Source organism: Rhinoraja longicauda, chromosome 41, assembly GCF_053455715.1.
Source record: "Rhinoraja longicauda isolate Sanriku21f chromosome 41, sRhiLon1.1, whole genome shotgun sequence".
In the NCBI taxonomy this organism is placed as follows: Eukaryota; Metazoa; Chordata; class Chondrichthyes; order Rajiformes; family Arhynchobatidae; genus Rhinoraja; species Rhinoraja longicauda.
In genome coordinates this window covers 1,341,756-1,364,405 of record NC_135993.1, presented here as the reverse complement: position 1 = coordinate 1,364,405, position 22,650 = coordinate 1,341,756, and the positions used below count along the sequence as shown (strand labels likewise).

Below are 22,650 nucleotides of genomic sequence, written 5' to 3'. Positions count from 1 at the left end.
CAGCAAATACCCTGGGAGACGTGGGGGAAAATTCACTCCACACAGTCCCATCAAATGCTCAATGAGGTGTAGAGAGAGCGTCACTCTCCCACCAATACCCTGGGAGATGTGGAGTGATGTTCCCTCTGCAGAGGTGGGCGCTGGGCCACTGGAGAGGTGGCGCCTCCAGGTGGTGAGGAGGGGGGTTCTTGGTCCTCCTAAATAGAGGAATTCTCTGCCACAGAAGGTAGTTGAGGCCAGTTCATTGGCTATATTTAAGAGGGAGTTAGATGTGGCCCTTGTGGCTAAAGGGATCAGGGGGTATGGAGAGAAGGCAGGTACGGGATACTGAGTTGGATGATCGGCCATGATCATATTGAATGGCGGTGCTTACAGGCTCGAAGGGCCGAATGGCCTACTCCTGCACCTATTCTCTATGTTTCTATGAATGAGTTGCTGTACACATCTGTCGTGGTAGCTGGTATCTCAAGTTGAATCGAATGGCCTCGTCTATTCCTGATAGGTTTGGGTTTGGTGTAGATGTGTCGAGCTGACCATTTAACACTTCGTAAAACATAGAAGATTATTAAGGGGTTGGACACGTTAGAGGCAGGAAACATGTTCCCAATGTTGGGGGAGTCCAGAACAAGGGGCCACAGTTTAAGAATAAGGGGTCGGCCATTTAGAACTGAGATGAGGAAAAACTTTTTCAGTCAGAGAGTTGTGAATCTGTGGAATTCTCCGCCTCAGAAGGCAGTGGAGGCCAATTCTCTGAATGCATTCAAGGGAGAGCTAGATAGAGCTCTTAAGGATAGCGGAGTCAGGGGGTATGGGGAGAAGGCAGGAACGGGGTACTGAGTGGGAATGATCAGCCATGATCACATTGAATGGCGGTGCTGGCTCGAAGGGCCGAATGGCCTCCTCCTGCACCTATTCTCTATTGAATCGAATGCCCTTGTCCATTCCTGATAGGTTTGGTTTTGGTGTAGATGTGTTGAGCTGACCATTAAACACTTTGTAAACACGGGCCTAACAGGCTTACTTCGGGGAGTCTGGCCCTGGGCGTGGGCAGTGTCCTGGAAGATGACCGGTTTCAGGGCCTGGCGGACGGCACTCTCCCAGGCCTTGGCGTCCTCCACTCTGCTGGCCGCGCCGGTGGAACCGGGCAGTGGCTCGGCGGGCAGCCTCTCCCCCACGAAGTAGACCACGCTGCCCGTGCGGATCTCGAAGCAGGGCGGGTTGCCCGCGTGTGGGATGGAACCGACGCTGCCGTCGTCCGCAGGTTCCACGGCCAGCACCTCCGACAGAGGGATCTCCTGCAGAGAGGGAGGGAGGGAGCACCGAATGTCAGACAGTGTCGTCAGGCAGAGGGTGGGCTTGCCTCTCCTTCAACCATGTTGATGCAACGCAGGTACCTGGCCCATCAGTACCCTGGGAGATGTAGAGTGAAGCTCCCTCTATATGGTCCCATCAATACCCTGGGAGATGTAGAGTGAAGCTCCCTTTATATGGTCCCATCAATACCCTGGGAGATGCAGAGTGAAGATCTATCTACACTCCCTCAATCACCTACCCTGGGAGATGTAGGGTACATCTACTTAGTCCCATCAGTACCCTGGGAATGTAGAGTGCAGCTTTGAATACACCCCCTCAATCAAATACCCTGGGAGATGTAGGGTACATCTACTTAGTCCCATCAGTACCCTGGGAATGTAGAGTACAGCTCCATCTACACTCCCTCAAACACCCTGGGAATGTAGAGTGAAGATCTTTCCATCAAATGGTCCACAGAGACATGGAGCAAAGATCCCTCTCCATGGTCTCATCAATACCCTGGGAGATGTAGAGTGAAGGTCCATCTACAGTCCCTCAAATACCCTGGAGAGATGTAGGGTGAAGATCCCACTACTTGGTCTCATCAGTACCCTGGAGAGATGTAGATTACACCTCCGAATGTAATCTCCGAATACACTCCCTCAAATACCCTGGGAGATGTAGGGTGAAGAACCTTCTACATGGTCCCAGCAAATGGTCTACAGAGATATGGAGCAAAGATCCCTCTCCATAGTCCCATCAATACCCTGGGAGATGTAGTGTGAAGGTCCCTCTACAGTCCCTCAAATACCCTGGAGGCATTATGTGTAGGAAGGAAGTGCAGGTGCTGGCTTATACCGAAGATAGATAGAAAAAGCTGGAGTAACTAAGCAGGCCAGGCAGCATGTCTGGAGAGATTCTTCAAGAGATTCCTACCAAACGTCACCCATTCCTTCTCTCCAGAGATGCTGGCTGTCCCTCTGAGTTACTCCAGCATTTTGTGTCTATCTTCGGTTTAATTCAGTTGATTGTCACGTGTACCGAGGTACAGTGAAAAGCTTGTGTTGCGTGCTAACCAGCCAGCGGAAAGACAATACGTGATTACAATCGATCCATTTACAGTGATACATGATAAGGGAATGACGTTTAGTGCAAGGTAAAGCCAGCAATGTCCGATCAAGGATAGTCCGAGGGTCACCAATGAGGTAGATAGTAGTTCAGCACTGCTCTCTGGTTGTGGTAGGATGGTTCAGTTGCCTGATAACAGCCGGGAAGAAACTGTCCCTGAATCTGGAGGTGTGCGTTTTCACACTTCTGTACCTCTTGCCCGATGGGAGAGGGGAGAAGAGGGGGTGGCCGGGGGTGAGACTGGTCCTTGATGATGCTGCTGGCCTTGCCGAGGCAGCGTGAGGTGTAGATGGAGTCAATGGAAGGGAGGATGGTTTGTGATGGTCTGGGCTGCTGGCCTTGCCGAGGCAGCGTGAGGTGTAGATGGAGTCAATGGAAGGGAGGATGGTTTGTGATGGTCTGGGCTGCTGGCCTTGCCGAGGCAGCGTGAGGTGTAGATGGAGTCAATGGAAGGGAGGATTGGAAATGGAATTAAAATACAGAGCAGCCATGGTTTAAGTGAGTGGTAAATAACAGTAAGAATATAAATAAGAAGCCTGCTGCCCATTTCAGTATGGTCACATCCATCCAATGCCACCTCACCTTGTAGTACTTGTTGCCCGTGTCGTTGTGAAAGAGGGTGATGCACTTGCAATCCAGCCTCCAGTAATGTCTTTTCCTCTGAAACACGAGAGGTTTAGATTAGCTTAGATTGGAGAAACGTCGTGGAAACAGGCGCTTTGGCCCATCAGGCCCGTGCCGACCAGCGATCCCCGCACACCAACACACACTGGGGACAATTTACACACACACACCAAGCCAATTAGCCTAGAAACCCACAGGTCTTTGGAGTGTGGGAGGAAACCGAAGATCTCGGAGAAAACCCACGCAGGTCACGGGGAGAACGTACAAACTCCGTACAGACGGAGCCCGTAGTCGGGATGGAACGTGGGTCTCTGGCGCTGTGAGGCAGCAAGTCTACCCGCTGCACCACCTCTTAGATTAGAGCTACAGTGAAGAATGGTATGTTAGCATTCATAGCGAGGGGATTTGAATATAGGAGCAGGGAGGTTCTGCTGCAGTTGTACAGGGCATTGGTGAGACCGCACCTGGAGTATTGCGTACAGTTTTGGTCTCCTAATCTGAGGAAAGATATTCTTGCCATAGAGGGAGTACAGAGAAGGTTCACCAGATTGATTCCTGGGACGGCAGGACTTTCATATGAAGAAAGACTGGATAGACTCGGCTTGTACTCGCTGGAATTTAGAAGATTGAGGGGGGATCTTATGGAAACTTACAAAATTCTTAAGGGGTTGGACAGGCTAGATGCGGGAAGATTGTTCCCGATGTTGGGGAAGTCCAGAACAAGGGGTCACAGTTTAAGGATAAGGGGGAAGTCTTTTAGGACCGAGATGAGAAAGTTTTTTTTCACACAGAGAGTGGTGAATCTGTGGAATTCTCTGCCACAGAAGGTAGTTGAGGCCAGTTCATTGGCTATATTTAAGAGGGAGTTAGATGTGGCCCTTGTGGCTAAAGGGATCAGGGGGTATGGAGAGAAGGCAGGTACGGGATACTGAGTTGGATGATCAGCCATGATCATATTGAATGGCGGTGCAGGCTCGAAGGGCCAAATGGCCTACTCCTGCACCTATTTTCTATGTTTCTATGTTACATTGTGGAAACAGGGCCTTTGGCCCATCAGATATTTGCTGACCAGAGATCCCGATGTACCAGGGACAATTGACAGGTCAACTAACCGACCAACCCGCTTGTCTTTGGATTGCGAGAGGAAACCGGGGCAGCTGGAGAGAGCGCACGCGGTCACGGGGAGAACGTACAAACTGTGTACAGGGTGAGGATTGAACCCAGGTCTCCGGCGTGTCACGGCACCGCGGTGCCACCACGCCCGACTAAAACGGGTTCATATCATTACCAGAGCATCGCGGTTACTGTAGTGAACCAGCCAGCCCTCCTTCACCGTCTGGCTGGACTTCCGCTTGGTCTGCTTCACCGACTGTACCACACGCATCAGTGGGATGTTGCAGGCCATCGGGTCACTGGGGGGGGGGGGGGGAGAACAAATGGGGGGGGGACGACAAATGGGGGGGGGAGAACAAATGGGGGGGAGAACAAATGGGGGGGAGGACAAATGGGGGGGGAGAACAAATGGGGGGGGAGAACAAATGGGGGGGGGACAAATGGGGGGGGGGACAAATGGGGGGGGAGAACAAATGGGGGGGGGGACAAATGGGGGGGGGGGAGAACAAATGGGGGGGAGAACAAATGGGGGGGAGGACAAATGGGGGGGGAGAACAAATGGGGGGGGAGAACAAATGGGGGGGGACAAATGGGGGGGGGACAAATGGGGGGGAGAACAAATGGGGGGGAGAACAAATGGGGGGGAGAACAAATGGGGGGGGGGCAAATGGGGGGGGGGCAAATGGGGGGGAGGGAGAGAGAGAGAAGTTGAGCGAGGCATACAACATAGAAACACTAATTTCCCCTTTGTGTTTTTATTTTGGGGGAAAAATAGGAATACCTCAGAGATTTATAGAATTATACAACATGAATACAGGCTCTTCCAACCAACTAAAGATAGTCACAGCACGGAAACAGGCCCTTCGTCCCAACATGCCCACACCGGCCAACGTCCCAGCTACACTAGTCCCACCTGCCTGTGCTTGGTCCGTATCCCTCCAAACCTGTCCTATCCATGTACCTGTCTAACTGTTTCTTAAACGTTGTGATAGTCCCAGCCGCAACTACCTCCTCCGGCAGCTCGTTCCCTAAACCCATCATCCTCTGTGAAAACTTTACACCTCAGGTTCCTATTAAATCACCGATTCCAGTCAACCTTCCCTGACACTCGATCCGTAGCACTTCTGCCAAACAAAAACTAAACTGGGAGTGTGGTTGTAACCGACTCGATCTCAATTATTGTCCTTCTCCACGTCGTCCTTCATTGCAGACTTTAGTTTAGAGACACAGGCCCTTCGGCCCACCGAGTCCATGCTGACCAGCTAAGTCTAAATGGATTGGTGACATTTCGGGTCGAGACGCTCCTTCAGAACATATGTTTAAGTTTATTGCCACTTGTACCGAGGTACAGTGAAAATGATCAGCCATGATCGCATTGAATGGCGGTGCTGGCTCGAAGGGCCGAATGGCCTCCTCCTGCACCTATTGTCTATCCAGTCAGCGGAAAGACCCATGATACAGATGTGTACATACGTGATAAAGGGAATAGCATTTAGTGCAAGGTGAAAGTCCAGTAAAGTCCGATTAAAGATCGTCCCAGGGTCTCCAGTGAAGTCGATGGGAGCCCAGGCCCTTCCATCCCCCACCCAGACACTGGGCCTGTACTCACTGGGGTTTAGAAGGATGAGGGGGGACCTCATTGAAACTTACCGAATAGTGAGCGGCCTGGATAGAGTGGATGTGGAGAGGATGTTTCCACTAGTGGGAGAGTCTAGGACCAGAGGGCACAGCCTCAGAATTAAAGGACGTTCTTTTAGGAAGGGGATGAGGAAGAATTTCTTTAGTCAGAGGGTGGTGAATCTGTGGGATTTGTTGCGGACAAGTCAATGGATATTTTTAATGCAGAGATAGATTCTTGATTAGGGACAATAGACAATAGGTGCAGGAGGTGGCCATTCGGCCCTTCGAGCCAGCACCGCCATTCAATGTGATCATGGCTGATCATTCTCAATGAGTACCCCGTTCCTGCCTTCTCCCCATACCCCCTGACTCCGCTATCCTTAAGAGCTCCATCCAGCTCTCTCTTGAATGCATTCAGAGACTTGGCCTCCACTGCCTTCTGAGGCAGAGAATTCCTCAGATTCACAACTCTCTGACTGAAAAAGTTTTTCCTCATCTCCATTCTAAATGGCCTACCCCTTATTCTTAAACTGTGTGGCCCCTGGTTCTGGGGTATCGGGGGGTTATGGGGAGAAGGCAGGAGAATGGGGTTAGGAGGGAGAGATAGATCAGCCATGATTGAATGGCGGAGTGGACTTGATGGGCAAGTTCTGCTCCTATCACGTGAACCTACCTTCCCTCCCCCCCCCAGCTCTTTGCCTCCCCCCCCCCCCCCCCCCCGCTCAGCAATCATCCCGTTACCTGGGCACTCTGGCGGTAACGTCCTCTCCCGGAAACCCGTTCTCGGAGTTGCTGCGGGTCATGGAAGCCTCGTCGGAATCTTCCGGAGTCAAGGTCTTGTCTCCATCACTGTAGTCACTCACGTCCTCCATGTTGATGTCAGTATCGAGGCCTGGGATCAGCAGATCTGAAACAGAGACGCCGGCCGCGATCACTCGCGTGTAGGAAGGAACTGCAGATGCGTAGGGGGGGAAAAAACTGCAGATGCTGGAATAAATCGAAGGTAGACACAAAATGCCGGAGTAACTCAGCGGGTCAGGCAGCATCTCTGGAGAGAAGGAATGGGTGACGTTTCGGGTCGAGAAACCGCCCCCTCCTTTGTCCCTCTCTTTCCCCTCCCTCTTCCCAGTTCTCCCACTGCCTTCCTATCTCCTATTACATCCTATCTTTGGCCCGCCCCCTCCCCTAACATCAGTCTGAAGAAGGGTCTCGACCCGAAACGTCACCCATTCCTTCTCTCCAGAGATGCTGCCTGACCCGCTGAGTTACTCCAGCATTTTGTGTCGACCAAAAAACTGAACTGCAGATGCTGCTTTACACCAAAGACAGACACAAAGTGTCTCCCCCTTCTAATAGAAACCAGGTACAAAGTTCTGAAAAGTTTCAATAGACAATAGGTGCAGGAGGAGGCCATTCAGCCCTTCGAGCCAGCACCGCCATTCAATGTGATCATGGCTGATCATTCTCAATCCTGCTTTCTTCCAGTACCCCCCGACTCCACGTCAGATTCACCTTGCCACTTCATTCACAAACAAAGTGAACTTCCACGTTTCGAAAGGACTGCCCCAAAATAGACTCGTAATTTTAAAGAGAAAGTCCAGAACCAGGGGCCACACAGTTTAAGAATATTAGGACTGAGATGAGGAAAAACATTTCCACCCAGAGAGTTGTGAATCTGTGGAAATCTCTGCCACAGAAGGCAGTGGAGGCCAATTCACTGGATGTTTTCAAGTGAGAGAGAGTTAGATGTAGCTCCTGGGGCTAACGGAATCAAGGGATATGGGGAGAAAGCAGGAACGGGGTACTGATTGTGGATGATCAGCCATGACCCCCGACTCCATCAAATTGATAACAGGCAGTCTTGGAAGCCTATCCTGCCTAGTCAAACCGCATGTCAAAAACCTCGGCATGATATTTGACTCTGCATTAAAATTTGATAAGTAAGTCAACGCTGTGGTAAAAGCCAGCTTCTTCCAACTTCGAACCATAGCTAAAATCAAACCTTTCCTCCAATTCGACGACACAGAAAAAATCATTCACGCTTTCATTTCCTCCCGCCTAGACTACTGCAGCTCCCTATACACTGGGATCAGCCAATCTTCCCTGTCCCGCCTGCAACTGGTCCAAAACGCCGCAGCAAGACTCCTGACGGGTACCCGTAAAAGGGACCACATCACCCCGATTCTGGCCTCTCTTCACTGGCTCCCTGTACGGTACAGAATCAACTTCAAGCTATTCACGTATAAAGCCCTAAATGGACACTTCCCCCCCTACATCAAAAATCTTCTAACCCCCCTCTCTAACTCCAGGTCCCTCAGGTCGGCCGACTTGGGGCTATTCACTATCCCGCGGTCTAGGCTTAAGCTCAGGGGTGACCGCGCTTTTGCGGTTGCAGCTCCTAGACTGTGGAACAGCATCCCTCTCCCCATCAGAACTGCCCCCTCCATCGACTCCTTTAAGTCCAGGCTCAAAACCTATTTCTACTCCCTAGCGTTTGAGGCTCATTGAGGAGGCGCTGTGAACTGTTTGTGTGCTACTGTATGTTTCATTTTTTTTTTCCATTGGAACCTAATCAGATGTACAGCACTTTGGTCAACGTGGGTTGTTTTTAAATGTGCTATACAAATAAAATTGACTTGACTTGACTTGACGATCGTATTGAATGGCAGTGCTGGCTCGAGGGGTCGAATGGCCTGTCTCTGTAAAACTCCACACACATGAAAAGATGGGCGACAGCAGAACTGCCCGCTGCGTTGCGTTGCCTTACCTCCGTTGTTGCTGCATTCCCCCAGACAGTCGTTGGGGACCTTTTCCACGCATCGTTTGTGACAGTTGAACTTGCAATCTGGTCAGACCAAACGACAGAGCGAGCGAAGGTCAAAGAGTGAAAAGCGCACACACACACACACACAGCTCTCCTGACCCCCGCCTCGCCCGAGAAGGGTCGGGCAACACAACACTTCAGCGGTGGAATGGACAATCATATCATATCAGATATCATATCATATCATATCATATCGAAAAAGGCCTGTTTCCAGCTGTATATATATGATATGATGATGATATGATATCATATCATATATATACAGCCTGAAACAGGCCTTTTCGGCCCACCAAGTCCGTGCCGCCCAGCGATCCCCGTACATTAACACTATCCTACACCCACTAGGGACAATTTTTACATTTGCCCAGCCAATTAACCTACATACCTGTACGTCTTTGGAGTGTGGGAGGAAACCGAAGATCTCGGAGAAAACCCACACAGGTCACGGGGAGAACGTGTTTGTGTTCAGTTTATTGTCACGTGTACCGAGGTACAGTGAAAAGCTTTTTGTCGCGTGCTAACCAGTCAGCGGAAAGGCAACACACGAGTTTGAACTGGTTGCATTTATGTACAACATTAACTGATTGGAATCGACAGCACTGGAAACACAGCTGCTCACTGGAGTTTGGTATTCGTGACAATAAACCCGGAAATAAATCTCCCCCTTCTCCCCATTACTCACCCCCATCCCTTATAGTGTTGGACCATCTCCCACTTTACCCCCAATGTCACCCACTTTCCCCGCACCCCCACTGCCCGATATTGTCCCACAACTCCTAATTAACCCCTCCCACACCACCCCAACTTGCCCCACACACCCTCGCACCACCTTGTGTGGCAACCCCCCTCCTTACTGCCCCCCCAACCCATCCCCCTCCTGTCTGACAACCTCCTTCCCCCCCCCCCCCCCACAAAACAACACTACCCCACCCCACCACCTCCTCCTCCTCTCCCCTGATGCCGTGCGCCCACAAAACCCAGTGGGGGTGATCTGGGGGTGTACCTGCCCCCACAAGGCAAGAGGGGGTGATCTGAGGTGTATCCGCTCACCCACAGACCGGGATCTTGGGGTTGATTTTGGGGGGTTTTGGGGGTGCGCCCACAGACTGGTGAGGGTGGGTTTGGGGGTGTACCCCCTTGCTCCACAGACCGGGTGTGGGTGGGTTTGGGGGTGTACCCCCTTGCCCACAGACCGGGTGTGGGTGGGTTTGGGGGTGTACCCCCTTGCTCCACAGACCGGGTGTGGATGGGTGTGCAGTGTTGCCCCCTTGCCCACAGACTAGTGAAGGTGGGTTTTGGGGGGTGTACCTGTGCGCCCACAGACTGGTGAGGGTGGGTGTGGGGTGTTGCCCACAGACCGGGTGTGGATGGGTTTTGCAGTGTTCCCCACATCCACAGGGAGGGTGGGTTTCAGGTGTACCCGCTTGCCCACAGACCGGGTGAGGGTGGGTGTGGGGTGTTGCCCACAGACTGGGTGTGGGTGGGTTTTGGGGGTGTACCTGGGTGCCCACAGACCAGGTGAGGGTGGGTTTGAGGAGTACCCGCCCGCCCGCTCGCCCTACGCCCACCCCCTGCCACTCACCCTTGCACTGCATGCCTTGGCGGAACAGCCCCTTGAGCAGCTTCTTGCACCACTGGCACACGGTGGGCCGGGTGTACGAGTGAACGGCAAACGTGTGCGGCACCTTCACTTTACTCAGGAACATCTTGTCCAGCTCGATGGGACGTCCCACATGGGTGCCCAGCACCACCCGCCTCTCCTTCACCGACAGCATCTCCGCAAGGTTCCGCTGCACCCACGGGAGGGGGGGGGGAGATAGGAGGGGGGGGGAGACAGGAGGGGGGGGAAGATAGGAGGGGGGGGGGGAGATAGGAGGGGGGGGAGATAGGAGGGGGGGGAGATAGGAGAGGGGGGGAGACAGGAGGGGGGGGAGACAGGAGGGGGGGGGAGACAGGAGAGGGGGAGATAGGAGAGGGGGGAGACAGGAGAGGGGGGGAGACAGGAGAGGGGGGGAGACAGGAGAGGGGGGGATAGGAGAGGGGGGGATAGGAGAGGGGGGGATAGGAGAGGGGGGAGACAGGAGAGGGGGGGATAGGAGAGGGGGGGATAGGAGAGGGGGGAGGGAGACAAGAGGCAAGAGCTTTATTGAAACAGAGTTGTTGAACCCACTTTCATATCCCCACCAGTGTGTAGATCATCATAAGTGATTGGAGGACAATTAGGCCATTCGGCCCATTCAATCATGGCTGATCAATCTCTCCCTCCTAACCCCATTCTCCCCATAACACCCGACACCCACACTAATCAAGAATCAATCAATCTCTGCCTTAAATATGTCCACAGCCGTCTGTGACAGGAACTGGAGGAGGTGTGCAGGAAGAAACTGCAGATGCTGGTTTACACTGAAGATAGACACAGAGTGCTGGAGTAACTCAGCGGGACGGGCAGCATCTGTGGAGAACATGGATTTTGGACGGGACTCTTCTTCTGACTGGTCTGTGGTCTTTATCTGAAGAAGGGTCTCGACCCGAAACGTCACCTATCCATGTTCTCCACAGATGCTGCCTGACCCGCTGAGTTACTCCAGCACTCTGTGAAACGTCACCTATCCATAGTATAAGAAAATAACTGCAGATGCTGGTACAAATCGAAGGTATTTATTCACAAAATGCTGGAGTAACTCAGCAGGTCAGGCAGCATCTTGGGAGAGAAGGAATGGGTGATGTTTCGGGTCGAGACCCTTCTTCAGATTAAGAGCACAGACCAGTCAGAAGAAGAGTCCCGTCCAAAATCCATGTTCTCCACAGATGCTGCCTGACCCACTGAGTTACTCCAGCACTCTGTGAAGCGTCACCCATCCATGTTCTCCACAGATGCTGCCTGATCCACTGAGTTACTCCAGCACTCTGTGAAGCGTCGCCCATCCATGTTCTCCACAGATGCTGCCTGACCCACTGAGTTACTCCAGCACTGTGTGTCTACCCTGGAGACAATGAGAAGCCGGCCGTTACCGAATGGCCTTCAGTTGATGGCATGAACATGTGGTCAGAGACCGATGATCGGGAGGTGATGGATCCAGAGAGCGATGCGTTGGACAGTCTTCTCTTCCGGGCACAGCTGCAGTTGTTGGGAATGCTGAAGGCACATCTCTTGTGGTAGTTCAGCCCACAACCTGTAGGGGAGATTAAACCAAAGACAAGAAACACAATGCGTTAGTGGGGGGTACAAGTTCATGTTCATACGCAATAGGAGCAGAATTAGACCATTTGGCCCATCAAGTCTACTCCGCCATTCAATCATGGCTGATCTATCTCTCCCTCCTACCCCCATTCTCCTGCCTTCTCCCCACAACCCTTGATACCCTTACGATTAACGTGGCCTTGCCTCCAACTCCCCAAATCTGGAGCACTGGCATTAAATATGACCATCGGGCAAGAGGCAACGCAGCGGGTAGAGCTGCTGCCTCACAGCGCCGGAGACCCGGGTTCCAGCCTGACTACGGGCGCTGTCGGTACGGAGTTTGTACGTTCTCCCAGTGACCTGCGTGGGTTTTCTCCGGGTGCTTCAGTCTCCTCCCACACTTCAAAGACGTGCAGGTAGTTGAGGCAGGTAATATCACAACATTTAAAAGACACTTGGACAGGAGCAAGGTTAGAGGGGTAGGGGCCAAACGCAGGCAGGTGGGACCAGGTAGATGGGACTTGGTCAGCGTGGGCAAGTTGGGCTGAAAAAATCGATAAAAAAGTGCAGAAACAAAGAACTGCAGATGCTGGTTAATACACACAAAGACAGAGTGCTGGAGTAACTCAGCAGGTCACAACTCTCTGGGTGAAAAAGGTTTTCCTCCGTCCTAAATGGCCAACCCCTTATTCTTAAGGGTAACTCAGCGGGTCAGGCAGCATCTGTGGAGAACATGGATAGGTGACGTTTCACAGAGTGCTGGAGTAACTCAGCGGGGTCAGGCAGCATCTGTGGAGAACGTGACTGGCGATATTTTGGTTTGAGACACTGTCGATTTGTGTGATTAAAAAAAGGTGGCTCTGTTCTGTTCTTTCAAACTCAGCCAGCAGGTGGTGCTCCCTGAGCACAGCCAACAAATCTGACTTATAGTTTAGTTTAGTTTGGAGATACAGCTCAGAAACAGGCCCTTCGACCCACCGAGTCCGTGCCGACCAGCGATCCTCGCACACTAACACTATCCTACAACCCACTAGAGACAATTTACCAATTTTTACCAAGCCAATTAGCTTACAAACCTGCACGTCTTTGGAGTGCGGGAAAAAACATAGAGATCTCGGAGAAAACCCACGCAGGTCACGGGGAGAACGTACAAACTCCGTACAGACGCGCCCATAGTCGGGATGGAACACGGGTCTCTGGCACTGTGAGGCAGCAGCTCTACCCGCTGTGCCACCCTCCCAGTGTAACGCAGGGTCCCGACCCCGAAATGTCGCGTATTCATGTTCTCCAGAGATGCTGCCTGACCCGCTGAGTTACTCCAGCAGTCTGGAGAACATGGATAGGTGACGTTTCACAGAGTGCTGGGAGTAACTCAGCGGGTCAGGCAGCATCTGTGGAGAACATGGATAGGTGACGTTTCACAGAGTGCTGGAGTAACTCAGCGGGTCAGGCAGCATCTGTGGAGAACATGGATAGGTGACGTTTCACAGAGTGCTGGAGTAACTCAGCGGGTCAGGCAGCATCTCTGGGAGAACATGGATAGGTGACGTTTCACACAGATGCTGCCTGACCCGCTGAGTTACTCCAGCACTCTGTATCCGTGCCAGGGTAACTCCGAGACGTTTACGTTACCATCACACTTGAGGCCCTGCCTCACCAGGCCGAACAACATCTCCCCGCAGTGGGTCACAGAACGCCGGCGCGCGGTAGGAGTGGACGTTGAGAGCGTGAGGTCGTATCTGGAAATCCTCAAATGTCGCTGCGCCTGGGAGCAAAGAAATAAAACAGGTTTAGTTTAGAGATACAGCGCGGAAACAGGCCCTTCAGCCCACAGAGTCCGTGCTGACCAGCGATCCCCGCACATTAACACTATCCCCACACACACTAGGGACAATTTACATTTATACCAAGCCAATTAACCTACAGTCCCTGTACGTCTTTGGAGTGTGGGAGGAAACCAAAGATCGGGGAAAACCCACGAAGGTCACGGGGAGAACGTACAAACTCCGTACAGACGGCGCCCGTAGTCGGGATGGATCCCGGGTCTCTGGCGCTGTGAGGCAGCAGCGCTACCCGCTGCACCGCCCGACATTTCCTCAGCATCGTCTGCTTTGATCTGCTGTTTTCACACCCTACCCTTCCATATCTCTAAACAGGGAGATGGGAGGTGCTGCCTTTCCCCAATGTGGGGGGGTTTCAGGCACGACAGGCAGCCAATGTACAGCAGAGGTCAACCCCCCCCACACTCAACAGCCCACTCACTGCTCACCACCACACCAGGGAGAACTATACACAGCACAGGGGGACACACACAGCAGGGGAGGGGGACAGAGATACAGAGGGGGGAGGGGGAGGGGTAGACAGAGACAGAGAGAGAGGGGTAGACAGAGAGAGAGAGAGAGAGAGAGAGAGAGGGGTAGACAGAGACAGAGAGGGGGGTAGACAGAGACAGAGAGAGAGAGAGAGGAGGTAGACAGAGAGAGAGAGAGAGAGAGAGAGGTAGACAGAGACATGGAGAGAGAGAGAGAGAGAGAGAGAGAGAGAGAGAGAGAGAGAGAGAGAGGTAGACAGAGACATGGAGAGGGGTAGACAGAGAGAGAGGGGGGGTAGACAGAGAGAGAGGGGGGTAGACAGAGAGAGAGGGGGGTAGAGAGAGAGGGGGGTAGAGAGAGAGGGGGGTAGAGAGAGAGGGGGGTAGAGAGAGAGGGGGGTAGAGAGAGAGGGGGGTAGAGAGAGAGGGGGGTAGAGAGAGAGGGGGGGTAGAGAGAGAGGGGGGGTAGAGAGAGAGGGGGGTAGAGAGAGAGGGGGGTAGAGAGAGAGGGGGGGTAGAGAGAGAGGGGGGTAGAGAGAGAGGGGGGTAGACAGAGAGAGAGGGGGGTAGACAGAGAGAGAGGGGGGTAGACAGAGAGAGAGAGGGGGTAGACAGAGAGAGAGAGAGGGGGTAGACAGAGAGAGAGAGGGGGTAGACAGAGAGAGAGAGGAGCAGACAGAGACGCGGAGAGGGATAGAAATAGGTAGTGTTGGGATGTGTTGGAGCTAGATAAGAGGGCAGGGGCGGGGCGGGGTGGGGCAGGGCGGGGCGGGGCAGGGCGGGGCAGGGTAGGGCAGGGTGGGGCAGGGCGGGGGCGGGGTGGGGCGGGGCAGGGCGGGGCAGGGCAGGGCGGGGCAGGGCAGGGTGGGGCAGGGCGGGGCAGGGCGGGGCGGGGCAGGGCGGGGCAGGGTGGGGCAGGGCAGGGTGGGGCGGGGCGGGGCGGGGCAGGGCAGGGTGGGGCAGGGTGGGTCAGGGCAGGGTGGGGCGGGGCGGGGCGGGGCGGGGGCAGAGCGGGGCGGGGCGGGGCAGGGCTGGGGCACACACACACACACACACATGCGGACGAGAGGCAGCATCTCGTACCAGACAGGACCACCTCGACCAGGTCTCCCTCCTGGATGTCGCTCTGGGCCCGCACCAGCTCCAGGATGTTGTTGCAGTCGATGTTGTGCCTGAACAGCAGGATCTTGTCGTACATCCCATAGAAACCACATTCTGGGAACTGCAGGGAGAACACGAGTTGGTAACCCAGGGAGCGCTGGTCCCAGTACAGCAGCCCCGCACTGCACCCCAGTGTAACACACGGCACAGCCCGGCACTGTACCCCAGTGTAACACACGGCCCAGCCCGGCACTGTACCCCAGTGTAACGCACGGCCCAGCCCCGCACTGCACCCCAGTGTAACACACGGCACAGCCCGGCACTGTACCCCAGTGTAACGCACGGCCCAGCCCCGCACTGCACCCCAGTGTAACACACGGCACAGCCCGGCACTGTACCCCAGTGTAACACACGGCACAGCCCCGCACTGCACCCCAGTGTAACACACGGCACAGCCCCGCACTGTACCCCAGTGTAACACACGGCCCAGCCCGGCACTGTACCCCAGTGTAACACACGGCACAGCCCCGCACTGCACCCCAGTGTAACGCACGGCCCAGCCCCGCACTGTACCCCAGTGTAACGCACGGCCCAGCCCCGCACTGCACCCCAGTGTAACGCACGGCCCAGCCCCGCACTGTACCCCAGTGTAACGCACGGCCCAGCCCCGCACTGTACCCCAGTGTAACGCACGGCCCAGCCCCGCACTGCACCCCAGTGTAACACACGGCCCAGCCCGGCACTGTACCCCAGTGTTACACAGCACAGCCCAGCACTGTACCCCAGTGTTACACACAGCCCGGCACTGTACCCCAGTGTTACACACAGCCCAGCACTGTACCCCAGTGTTACACACAGCCCAGCACTGTACCCCAGTGTTACACACAGCCCAGCACTGCACCCCAGTGTTACACACAGCCCAGCACTGTACCCCATTGTTACACACAGCGATGGAAATGGGGGGGTACACAGGGGGATGGCATTCCCCTAGTTTTCAATTCCCAGCTCGGGTTTAATGAGCTGCAGAAAGATTCGAATCGTTTATCGCTTTATTCAACTCAGACGAAACCAATTTGTTAACTGTCACTGTTAGCACTTGTTAACAGCCAGTAGTTAACAGGTAGTAGTTATACAATGTGTCATCAATACATCGATCCACATTCCTCAGTAAATGTAATTGTGCTTTGACCATGTACAATACAATACAATATATCTTTATTGTCATTGTACCCAGGGGTACAACCAGATTGGGAATGTGCCTCCCATACGATGCAATAATTTAAGTAATTAACAGCAACAACCCAACGAAACTAAACAAATGTAACAGTTTTTAGACAGGGTAAAGTGCAAGTTGATCTATGCGTTGTGGCCATCCGGCTCAGCAGGACCGGTTCATAGCAGCTATTAATGACACCACATTCCTTTGAATAAAATTCAAGGGAGAATTTCTTAAACTCACTGTCAGGGTGACCGGACCGCGAGCACGGGCTCAGGTAAAGTCACATTATTTTATTATTCCACGTTATTTTATTTGCCTCTCTGCCGCTGTGCCTCAGTTGTTTCAGTTAAATTAGAATGGCTGGGGAGAAAATTAAATAAGTAGTACCAATAGATTTTTCCAGCCTAAATCGTGAGTGATCAATATTTTATTGTGGGTGGTTTTATTTAGCAAAACAATAGTGAAAGCGGAAATATTTTATTATATATCACTATCAAATATCTATAAATTTCAGATTTGTGTACCCCTGTGAAAATGAGCATACTGAGATACTTTGAAAGACAGCAAGCATCGTCAGATCGATGAAGAAATAAATAATAATGAAAACACTCAGCCAGAAAATAAGGGTCTGAAAGTCTTTTACATGTTGCGACAGAGATTGAGGGCATTTCCTGGCATGTATTAAGCTCTGGTTGCAGTGATAGGAAGCAGAGGGCGTGCAGCGTAGGTTTACTAGGTTAATTCCCGGAATGGCGGGACTGTCATATGTTTAAAGACTGGAGCGACTAGGCTTGTATACACTGGAATTTAGAAGGGCGAGAGGAGATCTTATCGAAACGTACAAGATTATTAAGGGGTTGGACACGTTAGAGGCAGGAAACATGTTCCCAATGTTGGGGAAGTCCAGAACAAGGGGCCACAGTTTAAGAATAAGGGGTAGGCCATTTAGAACAGAGATGAGGAAAAACTTTTTCAGTCAGAGAGTTGTGAATCTGTGGAATTCTCTGCCTCAGAAGGCAGTGGAGGCCAATTCTCTGAATGCTTTCAAGAGAGAGCTAGATAGAGCTCTTAAGGATAGCGGAGTCAGGGGGTATGGGGAGAAGGCAGGAACGGGGTACTGATTGAGAATGATCAGCCATGATCACATTGAATGGCGGTGCTGGCTCGAAGGGCCGAATGGCACCTATTGTCTATAAAAGAAGGCAAAATTACTTGAAAATGATAATGTAAGTGATGCAGCTGTTTCGCCTGATGCTGCATGTGAAGACAATTTCAAAAGATATTGAAAAATGTGATCTTCCAGACACTGTTGGACACAAGAAATGGACGAAGCAAAAACAGGTGGAGTTTTTAGAAGTGTGTATAATATTGTACACAAAGGCAGGCCCTACACAGATCGATTTATTCGCAAAATGCTGGAGTAACTCAGCAGGTCAGGCAGCACCTCGGGAGAGAAGGAATGGGTGACGTTTCGGGTCGAGACCCTCCTACACAGATATGTCTTCTGATATTGAACGGCAAGAAAGAAACGGCATCGACTTAGGGTACGTTCTACACTCCCGTAAGTCAAGTGCAGATGTTTCTCGCCACATAGGGAACCAGATGCGAAAGACAGTGGTGGAAAATATAATTTCAAAACAATCTAAAATGTCTATTATGATTGATGAATCTACTACTATTAATGGGAAAACTGTTCTAGTAGTCTGCTTGAGAACAGCCGTTGGTGAATCTTCCCAACCTGTATCATTCTATTTTGACTTGGAACATATGAAACTTGGTGCAAATGCAAAATCTATATATGATGGGCTTCTAAGTTGCTGACAAAGAGGTGGTTTTTCAATACAATACCTAAAAGAAAAGGTGATATCACTTGTAACTGATGGTGCATCAGTAATGTTAGGACAAAATGCAGGGGTTGCAAAACTATCTCTTGATGATTTCCCTAATGCAATTGTTTGGCACTGTGCCAGTCATCACAGGCTTGAACTCAGTGTAGGTGATGCTATAAATGAAGTTGCAGGTTTGAATCATTTTCAGATATTTTGTGATAAATTGTATTCCTTATATCATAGGTCTCCTAAGAATCAGGATGTTAACTGCATGTGCTGAGGCTCGTCACTGTCAACTGTTGAAAATTGGTCGTGTTTTCAGTGTGAGATGGGTTGCTTCGTCTTACCGAACTGTAAATAGACAATAGGTGCAGGAGGAGGCCATTCGGCCCTTTGAGCCAGCACCGCCATTCAATGTGATCATGGCCCATCATTCTCAATCAGTACCCCGTTCCTGCCTTCTCCCCATACCCCCTGACTCCGCTATCCTTAAGAGCTCTATCTAGCTCTCTCTTGAATGCATTCAGAGAATTGGCCTCCACTGCTTTCTGAGGCAGAGAGTTCCACAGATTCATAACTCTCTGACTGAAAAAGTTTTTCCTCATCTCAGTTCTAAATGGCCTACCCCTTATTCTTAAACTGTGGCCCTTGGTTCTGGACTCCCTCAACATTGGGAACTTGTTTCCTGCCTCTAACGTGTCCAACCCCTTAATAATCTTATACGTTTCGATAAGATCTCCTCTCATCCTTCTAAATTCCAGTGTATACAAGCCTAGTATTTTCCAGTGTGTAAAGGCAATGTGGCAGTCTTGTAAAGCTATTTGGGAGCATTTTGGAAAAGCACGCTGTGATGCTTCAAGATCTAGTGCAGAGAGAGAGCAAAGTACGAGGGGTTGAGGCAAGTATTAGAGTCATCAGCTTTCCTAAATAATTTGGGCTTGTTGATGGACAGTTTGCTAGAGTTGTCTGAATCGTCACTTGAACTGCAGAACCGAAATTGTACACTTAGTAAAGCACATGAGGAAATTAAACGAACTATCAAGGTTCTTGAATGTCAAATAGAGAAGCCAGGAAGGTTTTATACTCAAGTGGAGAAAGCAACAAGCCAGGTGATATTTAATGGAATAAATTTGAGAGCTGGTAAAGTACCTACTATACATAGACAACAGTTTTTGAGGAGTTTGGTCAATAATATGAAATCCAGGCTGCTTGAATCTACAACAGCTTCCAATGATAAATGTAAAAAGTCAATTAACAAGTCGAAAGACTGGATAGACTCGGCTTGTACTCGCTGGAATTTAGAAGATTGAGGGGGGATCTTATAGAAACTTACAAAATTCTTAAGGGGTTGGACAGGCTAGATGCAGGAAGATTGTTCCCGATGTTGGGGAAGTCTAGAACAAGGGGTCACAGTTTAAGGATAAGGGGGAAGTCTTTTAGGACCGAGATGAGAAAGGTTTTTTTCACACAGAGAGTGGTGAATCTGTGGAATTCTCTGCCACAGAAGGTAGTTGAGGCCAGTTCATTGGCTATATTTAAGAGCGAGTTAGATGTGGCCCTTGTGGCTAAAGGGATCAGGGGGCATGGAGAGAAGGCAGGTACGGGATACTGAGTTGGATGATCAGCCATGATCATATTGAATGGCAGTGCGTACAGGCTCAAAGGGCCGAATGGCCTACTCCTGCACCTATTTTCTATGCTTCTATTAAATATTTAGATATTAACAATATTCCAGAAGATTCACTTTTTACCTTTGGGGATAATGATGTAGAAGAAATGGCAGATCAATTTGGCTTAAATGGTTGGCTTTGTGTCAGAGAATTCAAGGAATCTAAAGGGAAGATAGTTTCTGCAGATTTTCAGCAGCTGGTAACGGCTGTAAATACAATTCCAGCATCAACAGCAGAATGTGAAAGAAGTTTCAGAGGCATGAATCTCTGCATGTCACCACAACGTGCAAGACATCAAACTGATCATCTCCCAACTCTTCTATTTATTAAGTTGGTGGGACCTCCTCTGTCAAAATTCAACCCTGAAGAATGTGAGGACATGGCTTCTTAGTGGCAGAAGGCGTGCTGAAGAAACGGGGTGCAGAAAGAAAGAGGCGGAGACAGAAAAAAATGGAGATTATATACCATTATGGAACATTTTGTAATGTAAACAGAGAGAGAGAGAGAGAGAGAGAGAGAGAGAGAGAGAGAGAGAGAGAGAGAGAGAGAGAGAGAGAGAGAGAGAGAGAGAGAGAGAGAGAGAGAGAGAGAGAGAGAGATGCCAGAAAACAGCTATGACATATACACAATAAACTATATTATAAATACACAATAAACAAGTTATGCTTTCTTGCATTCTTACATTAAAAAATCCCCCCTTCCTTCCCAACCTCAGCCTCACAGTACCTTAGAGTACCCCTAGTTCCTAAAACCCATTTCCATCACTGGTTACACAGCACAGCGCTGTACCCCAGTGTTAGACACAGCCCGGCACTGCACCCCAGTGTTACACACTAGTCCTGCACCCCAGTGTTATACAGCACTGCACCCCAGTGTTACACAGCGACAGACCCGTCCCCATTAGTACTGTACCCCAGTGCTACACAGCCCGGCACTGTACCCTAGTGTTGTACAGCGACAGACCCATCCCCATTAGTACTGTACCCCAGTGCTACACAGCACAGTCCCAGTACTGTACCCCAGTGTTACACACTAGTACTGTACCCCAGTGTTACACACTAGTGTTGCACCCCAGTGTTACACAGCGACAGACCCGTCCCCATTAGTACTGTACCCCAGTGTTACACAGCACAGTCCCAGTACTGTACCCCAGTGTTACACAGCACAGTCCCAGTACTGTACCCCAGTGTTACACAGCACAGTCCCAGTACTGTACCCCAGTGTTACACACTAGTACTGTACCCCAGTGTTACACACTAGTACTGTACCCCAGTGTTACACACTAGTACTGTACCCCAGTGCTACACAGCACAGTCCCAGTACTATACCCCAGTGTTACACACTAGTACTGTACCCCAGTGTTACACAGCACAGTCCCAGTACTGTACCCCAGTGCTACACACTAGTACTGTACCCCAGTGTTACACACTAGTACTGTACACCAATTTTACACACTAGTACTGTACCCCAGTGTTACATGCTGGATTTTTGAGCAGAGTGTTTAGATTAGATTTGGAAAAGTGAGAAAAATCACACTAATGTCAACACTGCTGGAGGATGATTGGCACAGAAGTTTTTATTGATTCACCACAGAGTGGTTACATTCGCCCGAGACTCACAACCTCTGCACGGTTCAGAGATAGCAGCTCACAAAATAAACAAACTTGCAGAATAAACGTGTGGGAAGGAACTGCAGATGCTGGTTTACACCACGAAGGCAGACACAAAGTGCTGGAGTAACTCAGCGGGACAGGCAGCATCTCTGGGGAGAAGGAATGGGGGACGTTTCGGGTCGAGACCCAAAAGACGGCGTTCCTGTCAGATGTTCCCTCTCTAGGCAGCGTGCTAAAGGCTGCAGATCCCATCAACAATCAGGAGTGGAGATCGGCGATTGTGGTGCACCGATTGGGAGAGACAACGTTGCACAACACTGGTTAGACCACAATCAGGGCACTGTGTGCAGTCTGTTAGCATCGTAGACAAGATGCAACGCTCCACGAGGCTGCCAGCAACGATGCCAGCACTGCAGAATTGTGAAGCACAGCGTGACTTTAAACTTTACAGATACAACACGGAGACAGGCCCTTCGGCCCACCGAGTCCATGCCAATAGACAATAGGTGCAGGAGGAGGCCATTCGGCCCTTCGAGCCAGCACCGCCATTCAATGTGATCATGGCTGATCATTCTCAATCAGTACCCCGTTCCTGCCTTCTCCCCATACCCCCTGACTCCGCTATCCTTAAGAGCTCTATCCAGCTCTCTCTTGAATGCATTCAGAGAATTGGCCTCCACTGCCTTCTGAGGCAGAGAATTCCACAGATTCACAACTCTCTGAATGAAAATGTTTTTCCTCATCTCAGTTCTAAATGGCCTACCCCTTATTCGTAAACTGTGGCCCCTTGTTCTGGACTCCCCCAACATTGGGAACATGTTTCCTGCCTCTAACGTGTCCAACCCCTTAATAATCTTATACGTTTCGATAAGATCTCCTCTCATCCTTCTAAATTCCAGTGTATACAATGCCGACCCGCAATCCCCGCGCACACTAGCATCTGCCCATGTTCTCCACAGATGCTGCCTGACCCGCTGAGTTACTCCAGCACTCTGTGAAACGTCACCTATCCATGTTCTCCACAGATGCTGCCTGACCCGCTGAGTTACTCCAGCACTCTGTGTCATTAAACACTATGAGCAATTTACAGAGGGCCCAATTAACCTACAAACCCGCATGTCTTT

General features: G+C 51.2%; 1 pseudogene across 1 annotated transcript in view; it reads right to left on the bottom strand.

Moving 5' to 3' along the window:
* The window catches only part of LOC144611864 (serine/threonine-protein kinase D2-like), a 57,428-nt pseudogene that overhangs the window by 12,746 nt on the left and 22,032 nt on the right, over positions 1-22,650 (bottom strand). Inside the window, exons 2-10 of the transcript XR_013549589.1 lie at positions 15,178-15,316; positions 13,416-13,548; positions 11,615-11,775; positions 10,185-10,392; positions 8,546-8,623; positions 6,520-6,685; positions 4,334-4,457; positions 3,004-3,081; positions 1,022-1,295 (exon numbers count right to left, since the gene is read on the bottom strand). The product of XR_013549589.1 is annotated as a serine/threonine-protein kinase D2-like (transcript). The remainder of the gene's footprint in view (positions 1-1,021; positions 1,296-3,003; positions 3,082-4,333; positions 4,458-6,519; positions 6,686-8,545; positions 8,624-10,184; positions 10,393-11,614; positions 11,776-13,415; positions 13,549-15,177; positions 15,317-22,650) is intronic.